This window comes from Chamaea fasciata, unplaced genomic scaffold (genome assembly GCF_029207755.1).
Source record: "Chamaea fasciata isolate MVZ Bird 193981 ecotype frontalis unplaced genomic scaffold, bChaFas1.0.hap1 SCAF_3, whole genome shotgun sequence".
NCBI classification, from domain to species: domain Eukaryota; kingdom Metazoa; phylum Chordata; class Aves; order Passeriformes; family Sylviidae; genus Chamaea; species Chamaea fasciata.
In genome coordinates this window covers 98,189,928-98,205,909 of record NW_027094088.1, presented here as the reverse complement: position 1 = coordinate 98,205,909, position 15,982 = coordinate 98,189,928, and the positions used below count along the sequence as shown (strand labels likewise).

The 15,982-nt window shown below is 38.8% G+C and overlaps 1 long non-coding RNA gene across 1 annotated transcript in view; it reads left to right on the top strand.

The window, feature by feature from the left end:
- Nucleotides 1-15,982, top strand: part of LOC136287293 (uncharacterized) — a 43,724-nt gene that overhangs the window by 26,197 nt on the left and 1,545 nt on the right. Inside the window, exon 2 of the long non-coding RNA XR_010720136.1 lies at nt 15,519-15,580. This is a non-coding gene — a long non-coding RNA (uncharacterized lncRNA). The remainder of the gene's footprint in view (nt 1-15,518; nt 15,581-15,982) is intronic.

Genomic DNA, 15,982 nt, shown 5'->3' with positions numbered 1-15,982 from the left:
AAAAGAAGCAGAGAAAAGAGAAACGGGGAGAGGAGAGAGAGAAAGAGAGAAAGAAAAGAAGCCAGGCAGAAAGCAAGAAAGTGAGAAACTGTGCCTGCATGAGAGAGAGTGAGAAGGAGGGCAAGAAGGAAAGCAGGAAGGTAAAGAATCAAGAAAGAAATTACGTCTAAGTTTCAATATTTCTGAAGCGGTGAGTCTAGCATGAAATAATGGGCCAATTATGTGTAACATAAAGAAGCTCAAAGTAATAGGGTTTGGTAAGGTCAGAGTAATGATTTTTTCTTTTTTTCATGTGAGATATTGTTCTTGAAAGTGACAATGAGTTATGGTAGACAATGATAGGAAACGTCTTGTTTACAAATGTCAGCCAGCAATTAGCATCATTTAAACAGTGGAACCACAACGGCTGTTTTTTGTTAGCTTCGAAAACCCATCTCTTTCTTGTGGCCACATTTTAAGAGGCAAAGTAGACAGCAAGACTCTGAAGCCAGTTCATAAATAGTTGATTTCATATTTTCAAATCTTGCCTATAACTGTCACCCCCCTCGCGTGGATCACAGATGGTGAAGAACTAATTTGTTACTGTTTGATAACGGCTTTTATGTATCAAAGCGCTTATTTACTACTCTGTGGGGGGAAATGACAGACTAAAAGCAATTATGTGTTTTTCTTTCAGTTTTTCTTTAACCACTGTGCTCTTTGGCTTTTTTTTTTTTTCCATTCCCGACATGTTTCTTATTTGAAATATAGCATTGTGAATCTTTTACATATGTTGGTTCTCATTTAACCTTCTTTCTGGGTTTTCAAGAATGCATCTGGCCAGGCAGATCAACTGTAATCTTTCATGATTGTTTATAATGGCCCAGTGATAAGTAATAACACTCAGGGGTGTCTCCCGGTAACGGCGTATTACATTACAGTATTAAAAATGCAAATTGGGACTTTGCTTTTGAAGATTGTCAGGAAAATGTTTCAAGAAGGTAGAATAGCTACCAGGACGCCTGTAGGTGAAATCACCCCCTCTCCCCCCACCATGTGAGGCCTCCTGCCTGCAGGTTTTCTGAAGGAGCCCCTCACCCCCTCCTCCTTTCCCCAAAATAAATAAATAAGTGAAGAGGCTTTCCTCTTTACATGGTATTAAGTAACTGATGTTAAATCTCTGGCCCTGGAAAGTCGTGAACTCCTGCATCTTTCCATTTTTTTCTCTCACTGGTGATATGCAAACTGCTCGTTGGTGTTGCCACCAAGAATGATTTTGCTGTGGGTTATGCTTTCTGGTGTTGTGTGGAAGCAGAGCTGATGGGGATGAGGGAATAGTTTCTGCAAATATATTTATTTATAATAAACAAAAAAGGGTTTCAGTTTGGTGATGACCAGGGCTGATTTGAGGGTGAATTTTCTTAAAGTAAAACCGTGGACCTGCTTGTGTGACTAAAGTTGAGGAAGTGCATGAACACCATGGTGAATTCAATCATTAGTGTAGAATTTTTCCTACTAAATTAAGAGTTAAATTTAAAGGCAAAAAAATCTGTTATAAATAGGAAATTTCAACATGGCAATGCAATATCATAATAATGGTTATAGGCTGAAAGAAACATTGTATATTGCTGCTGAAATCAGTTGGAATTTTCCCACTGACTTAAATGAAAGAAGAAATAAGTCACCATGGAAAAATCCATGGAAAGATTACAAGCTTTTGTTTGTCTCATTACATCCTCTAAATTACCTCCTGGCTCTCTTTGCCTGTTTCACCCTCCTTTTCTTCTTCCATATTATAGCCACACTGGCATTAGAAAATGCCTGTTAATGTCAGCAGGACTGCTTGGGGAAAAATAAAGTCAACATGAAGAGGGACAGAAAGTTTTTGCCAAATAAGAATAGACAGAGCATGTACTTCCTTACTCTCTGAAGCCTGCCTTATAGTCAAAGCTTAGACTATCAAGAAAAAAAAATCAAAAAAAATCAAGGAAATGCAGAACAGAAAAGGAGAATAAAAGGACAATGGAATTCAGAAAGCTAGTTTAAAGCCTATTCTGTTTCAAGATGAAATATCCTAATATATCCCTTATTACAACCAAAGTATGGGAGTAGCACTTATTTCAACTCTTTAATACCAGAAAGCTTCAATAGAATCCATAAATCACTTCCACATGTTTTTGAATAAACCTCTGTCCTGCATTGTACAAATTGCTTTCTCAAGACACAGTCTGAGTAAGGTCAGCAGTCCTTCCCTCCTCGTGTGACTTTCTCAGGGTGAAATTCATCCCTGGCAGTTGTCAAGAAAAAGACCTGTGTGGCTGAACTCCTGCCTAAGCCAATTGATTTCCAGTGAGAGCTATATTTAGGCTAATCAGGTCCACTGTGTCTGGATGTGGCAATGAAATAGCTGAAGCACGCTCTATCAGGCCCCATTTGAAAATGCTGGCCCAAATGTGCCTGTCATTCCTGCTGTATTTCAGACTCTCCATCATTTTGATAATTATACAGCTTGGAAACTTTTTTCTTTTTATAGTCTTTGAAACTATAATGAAGTCTTCAGTGCTGCCAACCCAAACCATCCAAAAATCTTGAATCAGGCTTGAAATAATCATGAGATTGGCCTGAAAATCATACAACTGAATGTACTTGGCTTCTTTTATTTGCCTTCTGGTTTTGAGTGTTTAGGGTGCAATGGGGTCACATTTGCAGGGTTTCCTCTGCCTCTGTGTGGGCCAGAAATGCAGCCTTTTTATAAGACAACTGAAATTCCTTGGGTATTCACATGACTCCAGGAGCTGGGATTTAATGGGGGTGTGTGGGGGAAATCCACTGTGTTTGGGCTTGTGATAAAATTGGAAGTCTTGGCATCACAGAGCGTCTCACATTCAAAGTTTGTTTATAAGGGGAATATAATTCTATGGAGAGAGAGAACAGAGTTTCCTTCTGTTCTCTTCTGACTTGAGAGAAATTCCTCCCAAAGGGTGAACTTCACTTCTCAGAGCCAGCACAAGGCCTACTTAGCATCTAAAGTGATGCATAGGCCTGGCTGTGTCTCTCTGCTTAAATTTACTTCATGCTACATTAAGAGAAGCTGCAGCAGTTATTCTAGTTGAGATTAGTGTTCATAAGGAAAAAAGAAATTCTTCCTAAAACTGCCGATTATCAAGGATTTGGAAACAAAGTTCAACACAATGGAGTACAGAACTAAAAGCTCTTGTGAAAGAGAATGGAGGAGGCCCTCGAAGCAGGGAGGGAACTGGGGATGGAAGTATATGAGCTTTATAACATTTGGTATAATTAAAGATAGGAATCCAATCTTAGGACAAGTATTTGTGAAGTAGGAGGAATTTTTAGAGGTGCAGGTAGGAGCATCACCTGGAAGCTTTGCGTGTAGGACTAAGATATTAAAGGTGGGATTCATTGTATCGGTTGCAAATATTGAAACCGCAGGAAATTTAAAGTGAGATTCCCCTTATCCATCATCTATGCATGTGCTAGCTCTTTGGTAAGCAATTAAAATTATTAGATACTTCTGGAGTGCAGTCAATATGATCCTCACATAGATATCTAGGACAGATTGGATAAACTGCACCATAAACGTGCCTTCTTATTTTCATTTGCTATGTAGGAAACTCAAATTGATGGATTTTAAGAGGATTAGTTTTTATGTAGACTATTGGCAGTGTAGAAGTCTAAAGTTAAGCATTTTTTCTATGTTTTGATTAAGAATAATCTTAGCTGACACTTTTTGAGCAATTGGGGATATGAATGTAAATGCTCTTGGTGCAGCAATATGTGTGTATGTGGATGTGTGTATGAACAGAGTGCTTGGATGTTTTTTGTTTCTGTTAATGCCTAAATGGGGAGTTAGCAAGAGTAGGGAGTCTAGTACTGCTCCTGGAGTAGACTGCGTTGAACCAGACTAAACTGCATGAGGAGGGAGATGAAGGTATGGCTTGGTGCCATTTATGCTACATGATAAATGTCTAGATAAGACACAGTGGTCAGACTCTGGGATCCTCAAGTACAAACCAGTCACAGTGTCCCAATGTCTCAGACCAATCTGTAGTGTTTTAAAATAGTTTGTCTAGGTTTGCTTTTCTTTTGTGACTAGCAACACCTTTAAGAAGTGCACTATTAGTCTCTTAATCCTAGTTGTGTATGCCTTAAAAATTGGCAGAATGTTTTCAGTCAAAAGGTATCACATTCAAGTACAGGATTTACACTGTGCCAAGCCAAGTACTCGTTGCCAGCAATTTGACATCCTGAACAAATAAGGTTTGAATTCCTGTTCTGAAACAGGAAAAGGATAATTTAGTCTGTTTGAATATCATTTAGAGTAGGATAGCTTTATTTTTTTGATGCAGCAGTAGTGTCAAGTGTGGATTCTGACAGATTTATTGAATTGATGCTTGCATGTTAAACATACAGCTTTGGACACAGTTTAAATACATATTCAATCTTTCTATGAAATTTAAGTTATAAAAATACCTTAAGATAGGTAGATTATAAATGTAACATAAAATAAATGATAACAAAATCTTCTCAGGGTAGTTTTTCCTGCACAGCTATGACTGAGGTTATGAACAAGGGCAGGGGAGATCACATATGAAGAAACAGATCCACAGAAAGATGGTATTTATTTGCCAATCTTGTCATAGAAGTTAAACCTCATGTTCTCAGACCCTGACTTTCATCTTCCCTCTGTTGCAGCTATTGCCCATCTTTTGAGACATAGTGTTTCAGTCAGTATAATTTCTTTGGTGCATTCATTTCTGCTGCAGAGAGAATAAAATATTGACAGTTCTTACTGCTCTAAATAACCCTAACCAGAGCATGTGTCTGTGGACAAATGGGACAGGAGATAGACATTGAAGTGAGAGTATGTCCTTGTACCTGAAAGCAGTGTAATTTTATTAGTGTGACAATCCGAGGTAATAAGAGTCTCCTCTTAAACAGGGTCATCAACTTTAAGTAGGGCACCTCACCAACTGACCTTATTGTTTCTGTTCTGAGAGTTGGCTTAGTTACAGCTGCCTTGGGTAACTCTGTCAAGAACTCCGCCAGGAAGAAGTATATGGATTCTCTTAGTGTCCAACAACCAGGTAAGAGACAAAATAGAGGAATTAGGGGATGAGTGCAGGGGACAGCACATGGTGAGCTGGGCTCCTCTCCTAGTGCTCTGCACCTTAGAGTGCCAGCTATGGACTGACTGGTATATAGCACTCTTACATGGTGCTGCAAATGTCCTGCTTACATGGCTGGAGGATGGGATGTTTCTTCATTATTACCATCAACAGTGTTGTCCAGCAAGGTGAAGTGATGAGATGGGAATTCAGACAGACAGGAGATTACTTTTGCTTATGTACATGGATACAAGGCTGTGCCCCATCTGTTATTCCCCTCCACTTGGCAGTTTTAGGGAACGGTTGTTTGATTCACTCTGGGTGGTGCATAGAATAAAAAAACAAAATTCTCAAGAGGTTCTAAACAAACATTTATTTGCAAACTTTAGAACATTAAGGTAGAACAAGGTACTTGGCAAAATTTAAAACCACATCCAGGCAAAGTAAGGTACTTCATGAACTTTAACTTAACAAACTTAAACTTGCCCAGCTTTAACTTGGCCAGACACAACAAGGCAGGTTGTAAGGCATTGACTGGAATTCTTTAGTCTGGGTTACAATGTATTTTGAAAAGCTGGGAGAAGAAAGAGAGAAAGAAAGAGAAAGCAAGGATAAGAGTAGAAAGTGTTTGTGTTGAGGGAGGTTTAGGTTGGATATTTAAAAAAGGTTCTTCACCCAGAGGGTGTTTGAGCACTGGAACAGGGTCCTCAGGGTCATAGCACCAAGCCTGAAAGAGCTCAAGAAGCATTTGAACAATACTCTTGGGTACATGGTGTGACACTCGGGAATGGTCCTGTGCAGGGCCAGGTTCTGGACATGATGATCTTTGTGGGTCCTTTCCAATTCAGCATATTCTCTGATTCTGTGGTATTACCACCCACTGATCCAGAAACGAGGCTTAATTGCTGCAATTTCAATGTCCGCTGGTCAAAGTGATGGTAGTCTTGATCTGTTGGGGTTAAGGGGAATCCCACAAAACACAAAGTTCAATGGTGTAAAATATGCTTAGGTTTATGTAGGAACACCATGGACCTCCCCTGGCGAAGGGAGTTTTACATTATATGATGCAACACTGTGGATCAGGGGCAGTCCTTCAGTAGAAGGCTTCAGGAGTGAATCTGAGGGCTCTTCAGGGGTCTGTGATGGTGTATGACCACTTCTAAGACATGAGAGCTGCTTCTCACATCAGCATAACTGAGCCAGTCTTGTCCCATCAGAAGGGAATAACACCTTCAGACCTGTTTGAATGTCTCGATACCTCCCCTGGAATAGTTTTCACACCTGAGACAGTTGTGCAACAGAGGACATTGGCATGATAAAAAGCACCTTCCCAGCTCACAGGATGTGCTTCTTGTCAGCCTCCTCCTTTACCTGGCTCAAAACCCAAGTTCTTGCTAAATCAATGTTGTTGTGTCCTGGTCATCCTCTGGTGCTGACACCCCCTGCACCTGAGCTGCTACAATTCACATTATCATCAAACACCACTGCTTTTGCAAAGGCTGATTGTCTGAGCCATTAATCATTAACTTTTCAGTCTCTCACACCATCCTCTTCCTCCTACTATTAATTTAGGCTTCAAAATGATTTACAGAAGTCCTGGTGAGGCATAGTAACATTTTCTAAACCTCATTTGGCAGACTTTAAACACTTTTTATTCATGGTCATGCTGTGACATTGTTCAGAAAAAAAAATTATTGCATTTTCTTTCTCATGGCTGCAGCAGCACAACCATTATAGAGAGTTTTAGCTTGTCATCGCTTTTTACTGAACATTTGTAAAAATAGTATTAATAATAGTATTAAGAAGAATGCTAATAACCAGCCCTTCTGTTTGAGGCTCCTTGTTTTATGTCACTCCCTCAGTGAGGCCGAGATTGCTTTGAGAGTACATTCACCTGTGTCTAACTGTGCATCCATTGAGGGGAATGCAAGCTAAGGAAATTCAGTGTAGAAGACTTTGAAAGGCTCCAACAGAAAACAATAATTTAGTTTGAAGAAGGGCTATAAATTGTATTTGGGTGAAGGTTGAATTGTATTTAGGTGAAGAAGCACCTGATTTTTTAAAGCGTTTTTATTGATTAAGCTTATGATTAAGTCAAACTTGTTTTAATTAAAGATATGATCATGCAATAGAAATTGAGGGTCCATGAAGACAAAATCTTTTAAATGCGCTCACATTTTTTAAAGAATCCATAGAAAATATCCTTACTTTTTTTTTAGCCTGAAAGCACTTAAGAACAAAATATTAAGCAGAAGTCACTAGATGTTTGCTCTCAAAGCCAACTTGAAATGCCACCCTTATCACAAACACTGTGTAACCCATGGTATATTAAGAAAATAAATGCTCAGCCCTCAAATTTACTCATTTTGCATTGTACTTACAGTGTCCTGGTTCTTTAGCAACATGGATTTCTTTTCATTGAGACAAAATACATGCAAGATAATCCTTGTGAATTAAAAAAAAAAGTAATTCATTGCTTCTTATTTGTAATCATATGCAAAAATATAGAAAAACCCACATACACACAAAAGAAACAAATGTACTTATGTTATTGTTGTGCTTTTAGCAATTGTTAATTGGAAAAATAAGTATTTCAGGATCTATCTGGCTTTTGCTGCTATGGATCTGCTGTACCATATGCTATTATTCAGGCTAGTGAGGGTGACATGAAGCTCATTTTCTGTCTACTGATCAGTGTAACTTTCTGAGCTTTTCCTGCACTACTGATAAAAAATATCCTTTTTCCTGGGCTCTCTAGAAATTAAAGGTGATCTCAAATATTGCCATTCTGCATTTCTGCTTGGTGTTTATTTGTTCTATCACCAGCACAACAAAGGAAAGGCAGCTTTAATTTGCTGTATGTTGTGTAATGCAAACGTGAGTTACTGTATATCCCTTAACAGCCCATCATTAATTTCCCTTGCATGCCGTTTCCAGGTTTCGTATATTGCTGGCTGTTGTGATAGTATGTAAAGCATCAGCTGCTGTTTCACAGCTTGGATTTTAAGGGGTCCACAAGGAGAGATCAAAAGCTGAAATTCTAATATTGCCTCTAATGGAAGAACTATTACCCAAACAGGCAGGATGTAGATTTCTTTCCTAGCAGAATGCTGCTATGGCATTCTCTCACTAATGGCTCTGCAGCATTCAGGACTCTGGCAATGTACAATTTCCAGTTCTGACAAAAAATTATTTTATACTTATAGTTTTGTCCAGGGGAAAAAATAGTCTAACTGGTTTAGAAGCAAATTTATTTGTATAAATTCTTACAATGTACTCATCATTTTAGTATATGGGTGTAGTGCAATAAACAAGGTTATTGACGCTGGACATTTGTGGCAAACAGAGATTAAGCTTGAAGCCAGAACTGTATGACTGTGAGAATCTGATCTGTATGGCGACCTAAAATCTGGTAATTAGTAAAGTCATAGATTGGGACCAGTTTTTATACCAGTTCTCATGTTCTTCATAAACAGCAGAGCATCTTTATTAGTTGTCTTGGAGGCAATGTGACTCATTTGACTCAGATTCAAACCCTGATTTCTTTTCTATAAATTTAAAAAATTATAAATAGTCCTAGTGAAATTAGGAGAACTGACATATAATGAGAGTCTAACCATTTATTCTCTATAAATGTACTTTGTAAAGAAAGCTATAAGATTTTTTTTTCTAAAAGAAAAGCAAAAGGGAAGTGTTGAGAAAAGGAGACTATTTTTGATTGAACATGGAAGAATCCCAGTTCTTAAAAATAAGGAAATAATGAGTTGTACTGGTTTGATCAAAACAAAATCTCATTTGGTGTTTCTTGGTTGAAGATACAGGCTCTAGTTCTTGAAGGAATGCCTGGGATTTTTAATTCAATGTCGCCATTCACTTTCTGAGACAAACACAGAGATAGACATAAGACTGCTGCTGTAAGACCCCTCAAGTAAACTTTGATTCCATGTTTAGGCATTTGGTGCCTTTTAAGAAAAGACCACACAGAATGTCATGTATGGGGTTACGACTGCTATTTAGTTTACCTATATCTGAAAAATATGTTAAGAAACAGAGCTATCCTTTGACCTATTTCTGAAAAATATGTTAAGAATCAGAGCTATCCTTTAGGGGGAAAATTGTTTAACTGTCACTGATTGCCAACAAGGTGGGTTAGCATCTTCTGGAAGACTTGTTTCAGAAGATAAATGACAAGTACAGTCACACATGAAGTAGAAGGAAAGAAATCACAACAGAAGCCTAGAGGAAAGATTGCTAGTAGAAAATCATAGCTGTAGGACAGTTTAAAAAGTCATTCTGTACAATCACTTAATAAATATTGCTCTTTTGTGCTACAATCTGCTATTGTAGTGAATTTTCTCTAAATCTTTTTACCTGGCTGAACTCAGTCTCAAAGTCTCTGTCTCTTCTGGAACAGTGCAATTGGAGTACAATGGGCTTTAATTTCATCATAATGAAACCTAGAGAAACAAAGGATTTGAAACTAAAGTAAAGATCTCTCTAACATTAGATATGTTTTTAGATTAGATTTCTGATTTTCCTTGTCTATAACACAGAATTTCTCCTAACATTTTTCCATAGAAGCCATATTTGAAAAATGTAATTTTTTTCCTTTGCTATAAAATGACTCACTTTCAAAAAAATCTAAAAGTTGAAAAGAAAAAATAAAAGTTGCAAATTTCATGCAAAACTCTGGGTCTTTTTAGCTTTTAAACTTGATGCACAGGGGAACGTATGTGAAGGGATAGAAATCTGGGTCACAGCATGAAATTCCTGTTTTTGTATTCATAAAAAACAAACTCCATATATCAAAGGAAGGAGGTGTGAAGTAGTAAAAAAGAAAAGGAGAAAAGCAGTCTAAAATATTCTCAGCTCTTGATATTTCTCAAATACATACTGAGTTCTTTTAAGATGTTATATGATTTCCTCAGACGGTTATTGAAATAAAAATGTTACTTTCTCTCCTAATAATTGCTCTAAATTTCTCTTCTGGAGAATTTATGAAACATTTTCAGTTTTCCAGTACTTTATTTCTATCAAAATATGGTCCTAGGTTCTGAGGTCTTTAGAAATGCTCAGGTAGGTACCAATTTATATAGAAAACAGGACACAGACACTGAATACCTCTTTCTCTACCCATATGTGGTCAAAAGTTGCAGGGATGATGGTATGGAAGCAAATCCTTTTTGGAATCATAATATTATTCTGAGAATCAACCCTTGAAGTGTACAGTGTCTCATGTCCAGGCCTTAGGAAAGAAATCATTAGGTGCGCATCCCTTTTCTAACAAACTGATAATCTGTATGTCTCCTGCACTACAGACCAGATTGTGGAACAACTACATTGCAAGCTGAACCTGCAGAGTGGACTGTTGGAATGAATTTAGTTTACAACTTCATGATGACTACCAGGTTCATGATCACACTATTGAATCATGGAATTTGCTGAGTTGGAAGGGAGTCACAGGATTTGAGTCCAACTTCTGGCCCAGGACAGCCCAGGAATCACACCGTGTTTCTGAAAACACTGTCCAAATGCTTCTTTAACCCACCAGACTATGAGATAAACCCTTGCTTTCTAAATGAACCTACATGTCATGGATTGAGCTAAAAATGTCAGTTTGACACTTCTGAGGAGAGCCAGTAAATGAGAAATAGTTCTTAAAGAAATCATACTTCTAGCATAGCATTTATAGTGGTAAAAATTGGGCTTTTTTAGACAGCTGCAGGGAGATCAATTTTTCTAATGCAATTGTTTCACAGAAAGACAAGGAAATATAGGTATTATTTGAAGAGGAACATGCCAGTAATTACATGAAGTGCTGTTCTGCTGCTCTAGGATTTTATTTTCTATTATAAAATTACTTGAGGATAACCTAAAAATAACCTAATAATGAGTGAAAAAGTACAGTTTTAAGTTGCTTATGAGAGAAAAAAGAAACAAAGAGAGGTAGTTGCCACTAAATTTCATTTTTCGTTTTGAAATTCATGCTCAGTTCACTAATGATTTTTGACAAGAAGTTCCTCTGCCCACTACTAAAATTACATCCAAGAAGTGAGTAGCATAAGAGAAGGTACACGATTATATCAATCTCCTAGTGACTTTCCTTGTGCTGTTTGCTTGCTAGTAATTATATTTTTTTGTGCACTCATTTGCTGTGGGAGAACACAAGTGATATCAGCCATCACGGCACAAATCGAATGGGATTCCATGGACCAAGAGAAGGGATGGGTTATTTCTGCTTGGTTCTGCTAAAGATTCCCAGTTCTCAGCTCACTTAGGACCTTGAACTTCCAGTTGTTCTTTCAAAACTTCTCCACACCCTTGAAGATTACTATGTGTGGTTCGGGACAGAAAGAAAGCATCATCCCTGTATTGTAACTATGCCCTATACACTATAGTGACTATTTACAGAAGAGATGGGTCAGCTTCTTTCACATTCTCCCAAAGATACACAACCCCTCAAATGGGGATAATGCCATTCTTTAATAGCATTAAATGGCAATAGTATTTCCAGAAATTCATGAAATAATTATATCTTCAGAAGCCTTTTGGGCATGCTTCTCCTTTTGGTTTCAGGATGACCCTAACTGGCATAATTTCACCCTCATCATTTTCATGTTATAAAAGTCTGTTAATAATGAAACATCAGTAGAATTCCAGATGCATGTGTTAGTCCCTGAGAGACACAACTCTGTTATGAGTCAGACAGAAAAAACATCTTTGATAAAAGTCACACGTTTGCCCACTGGAAGTACAGTTAGATGGTGATACCAGTTCACAAAAGTGGTGTATGATGTATAAATCTACAAATTAATTACACACTTGGATTGCCAGAGTTAGAGTGTCAACATTTGCTAGGATTTACATGAATGCTAATTTAGGCTTCAAAACAGCACTTAGGCTCAGTCTAAACTTTAAGAACATCCTTTAGTCCAAGAAAAAAAGGTCAGGACCTAGATTATATTGTGTATTTAATTTAGAGCTAATAAAATGTAAGTACAAAAAGGAACATTTGAGTCAGTTTATTATACAGTATTTGACCCTATCTACCCTATTAAAACTTCACATTCTTTCTCCAGTGGTGCCGTATGGGAACACAAGATTGCAATTGTGCCCCAAGAGCATGACAGCAGTCCTCATAATAGTTTCTTCAGTCTTTTTTTACATTGCTCTCTAAAATGATGCTGCCATATGTGCTGTTATATTTAAGCAGCAGATGCTGTGAACTCACAAAGTTGAAGAATGCTGAAGTATGATGCCATTTGAAAACAGGTTTTCTAAGGAAAGCTGACTTCTTGCAAGGCTTTGGATTTATTTCAGGCATTTAATTACTAATTACAAAAGGCCATATAGAATGCATTTATACCACTTATTGGTTCTGTCTTGGGGCACCTAATATATGGGCTCTCTGGCTTTTACTCTATATTGCTGTTTCCACAGCTACAAAGCAGCTATAAGCTCTGTTTGCAACAGCGTTAATGCTTTAATTTTGAAAAGGATCTGGGAATGGGTCTTCATTTTCACTTCTTTACTTAACCGGAGTCTGAGCTAAGGATGATATTGCACTGTAAACCAGGCTCATAGTATTAGGCTATGCATTAGATAAAAAGGTGTAGAAGTTTAAGGCAGATTTTTTTTTGGGAGGACATCTCCTAAGGGGGCCCTCCCTCAACTGGTTCAGGGAATAAAAAACCTCCTCTGAGAGAAGTGGAAAGAACCGTGTTTATTAAACAGACAAGACACTCCCCAGCACAAAAAATTCGACAATACCAGATGACGAGAACTTCGTGCCACTCTGGAGAGATAACAGAATAAGAAAAGAAGTCCTTCCTGGAGGTGGTTGCTCTGTCTCAGTCCCTCTGGCGCTGGGACACGCTGCGCAGGATGGATCTTGGTGGGTTCCAGGTGCGGGCCCCCATGGCACTCCCCCAAGTCCTTCATGCAGAGAGATTTTAACAGTTCCAAGGAAAGACAGAAAAAAAAAAAAAAAAAGGAAAAAAAACAGGAAAGAAAAAAGAAGAAAAAAACCCCAAAAAACAAGAGGAGTGGAAAAATAGTGAAGCTTCTCCTCCTCTGCTAGCTACTGCCTAACTAGCTAACTAACTACTGAAGGAAAAAAAATCTCTCCATCCCTCACCGTGTGTTGCTGAATCTGACTTTCAAGGCCAGCCAGCGGAGGAAAGTTTCTGAAAACAAACCGCGTGCCTCTCCCTTCCCCCTGCTCCCAGACCCAACACCAAAGGCACAAAGGGCTATATCCAATGGAGACCCAACAGACAACTGGGGATACAAACCTCATAAGGGTATTTTGAATATAATGTTAGAAAATTCAAATTGCTTCAGTTTTCATTGGTAACTGGCTTTCTAGCCATTTTCATGTTTGAAAATTAAGCAAGCAAATTCACAGCCTACTCTGAAGTAGATTGAGATTGGCAGACCTGCTGGATTCATAGGGAGTCAAATCAGTTCCAGTAGAACACATATGAAATACCTGGACTAGTGCTTGAAAGAGGATAAAGTAGAGATATGGAAGAAAAAGGAGAAGGAGGGACACATTTCTAGTATAGAGGTTGCTTAATGGAAGCTGATTTGGGAAAATAATAGGATCTGGCAACTGAAGGAAATACAAACATTTTTCTAGCTCTGATGACTTGAGTCAATTTAATTTCATGTGTGACTTCACTGAATATATGAGACTGAAATATCAGGCTCTGTAAGGCAGGCAGTTTTTTTTTTTACACATGGTCAGCTCTGAGCAGGTGCTGGATTCTGCTCCTTTGATACAGCAATCCTGGATGCTGTGGAATGAGACACTGGAGACAAGTGCTTATGAAAGGGAGCTGGGGGTCCTGGCTGATGTCATTGTCCTGGCAGCCAGGAGGGCCAGTCCTCTCCTGTGGGCATCAGGCAGCTGGACATGGGAGGGGATTGTCCTGCTCTGCTCTGCACTGGACTAACCTCACCTCCAATACTGGGGCAGTTTTGGGTGCCACAATACAAGAAAGATATAAAGCTACTATAAAGCTGCCGAAGGAGGACAACGAGGATGGTGAAGGGCCTTGAGGAGAAGTTGTATGAGGAGTGGCTGAGGTCACTTTGTCTGCTCAGCCTGGAGGAGACTGAGGGGAGACCTCATTGAAGTTACAGCTTCCTTACAAGTAGAAGCAAGGGGCAGACACTAATTTCTTCTTCATGGTGACCAGTGAGAGGACCCAAGGGAACAACCTAAGCTGAGTCAGAGGAGATTTAGGTTGGATATTAAAAAAAGGTTCTTCACCCAGAAGGTATTTGGACACTGGGACAGGCTCCTCAGGGAAGTGGTTACAGCTCCAAGCCTGACACAGCTCAAGAAACATTCGGACAATGCTCTTGGTCACATGGTGTTACTCTTAGGACTGTCCTATGCAGAGGCAGGAGATGAACTTTGATGATCCTTGTGGGTTCTTTCCAACTTAGCATATTCTTTGATTTTATCAACTGCAAATAGTGCAAGTTGCCATCATATCTTGTATTAATCTACAGTAATTCTTGCACCTTCGGGGATAGAGAGTCTGATTTGGAACAAAGGGAATTATCCACTGAGATTTCTGCACCTCTTTTGCATCCTTCCACACATGAAGAAAGTATAGACTGGCATGGGTCTTCTCTCACTTGTGACACTGATTGACACTCCCATCAAAAGTATCAGTGAAAGTATAGATCTAAATGTCTCATAAATGTATTTGGTATGAATGGAAAAGTTTTGGCAGTGGAGAGGGCTGTGGGGGTGGTCTTTGGGGGAAGAAACGTGGGACTGACTGACTTTTTGTCAGATACAACCAGTATCTCCAAAGCAGACCTACCACAGGGTGCAGCTGATCCTATCAGCTGAGTTGGTGGCACCTTTGTGAACACACATATAAGAAAGGGCAGAAAGCACCAGAGGCAAAAAAAGAATGAGAAACAAGAGGGAACAGCCAAATCAGAGGAGGGGAGCAGGTATGTGGCTGAGAGAACGGTGGAGCATAGGCAAAGGGTGATAAACAGAGAAAGCTTCTGTGTAATTGACTCCACCTCTGGTGCTGCTTGTTACCTTGTTGCAGGGACTGAGTGTAACTTGTATCAATAATGAGGGGGGAGAGCACTCTGAATTGAATGAGTAAAGTGGAAGCAAGGAAGGAGGAAGGACAGGAATCTTCCTTTCCTGGGAGAGTGGAAGAAAAGATGATTTTTTTTCCCCCTAAGAGCTTAATGCTTGTCTCATTTTATTTTGCAACGCTCTAACCACTAATTAAATAGTTATGCAATTTGCAATAAGTTAAATACCTCGAATTGAGTTTGTTTTGCCTGTGAAAGTACTTAGCAAGTGATTTTACTACCTTCACCTTGACCCATGGAATCTCTCAATCTCGTTCTCTCTCCTCCCACATCCAGGTGTATGGGAGAGAAAGGGGTGAGTGAGCATGTGCCTGGTTGGTTCTGGGGTGGTAGCTGAGGTAAGTTCACCATAGTATTTTATTGTAATTTTTCTCTCTCCTTCTTTCCTTCCTCTCTTCACTCTTTTTTTTTTTTTTCTTTTTTTTTTTTCCCTCCCCTTTCAGCTTTCTTTGGTCTTATTCTCTTTCCCTTTATAACAGTTTGAATGGAAGAAGTGTATCAAACATAATTGACACTAAGGCAGGTTATTCGTGCAATTAATTCTTGCTACTATCAGTTCCACAATAAAATAATAGTATGAAACTGCTCCTATTGTAGATGCTTCCAACAGTACGATATGGGCATTCAGATCACATTGTTCAAAGGGATATTCTAACTACACTGCCAACACTAGAACAAAAAATGTACTTGTTCTAAACCATACCTGGTATGGTTGCCCCCCAGAAGTCATGTACATGGGT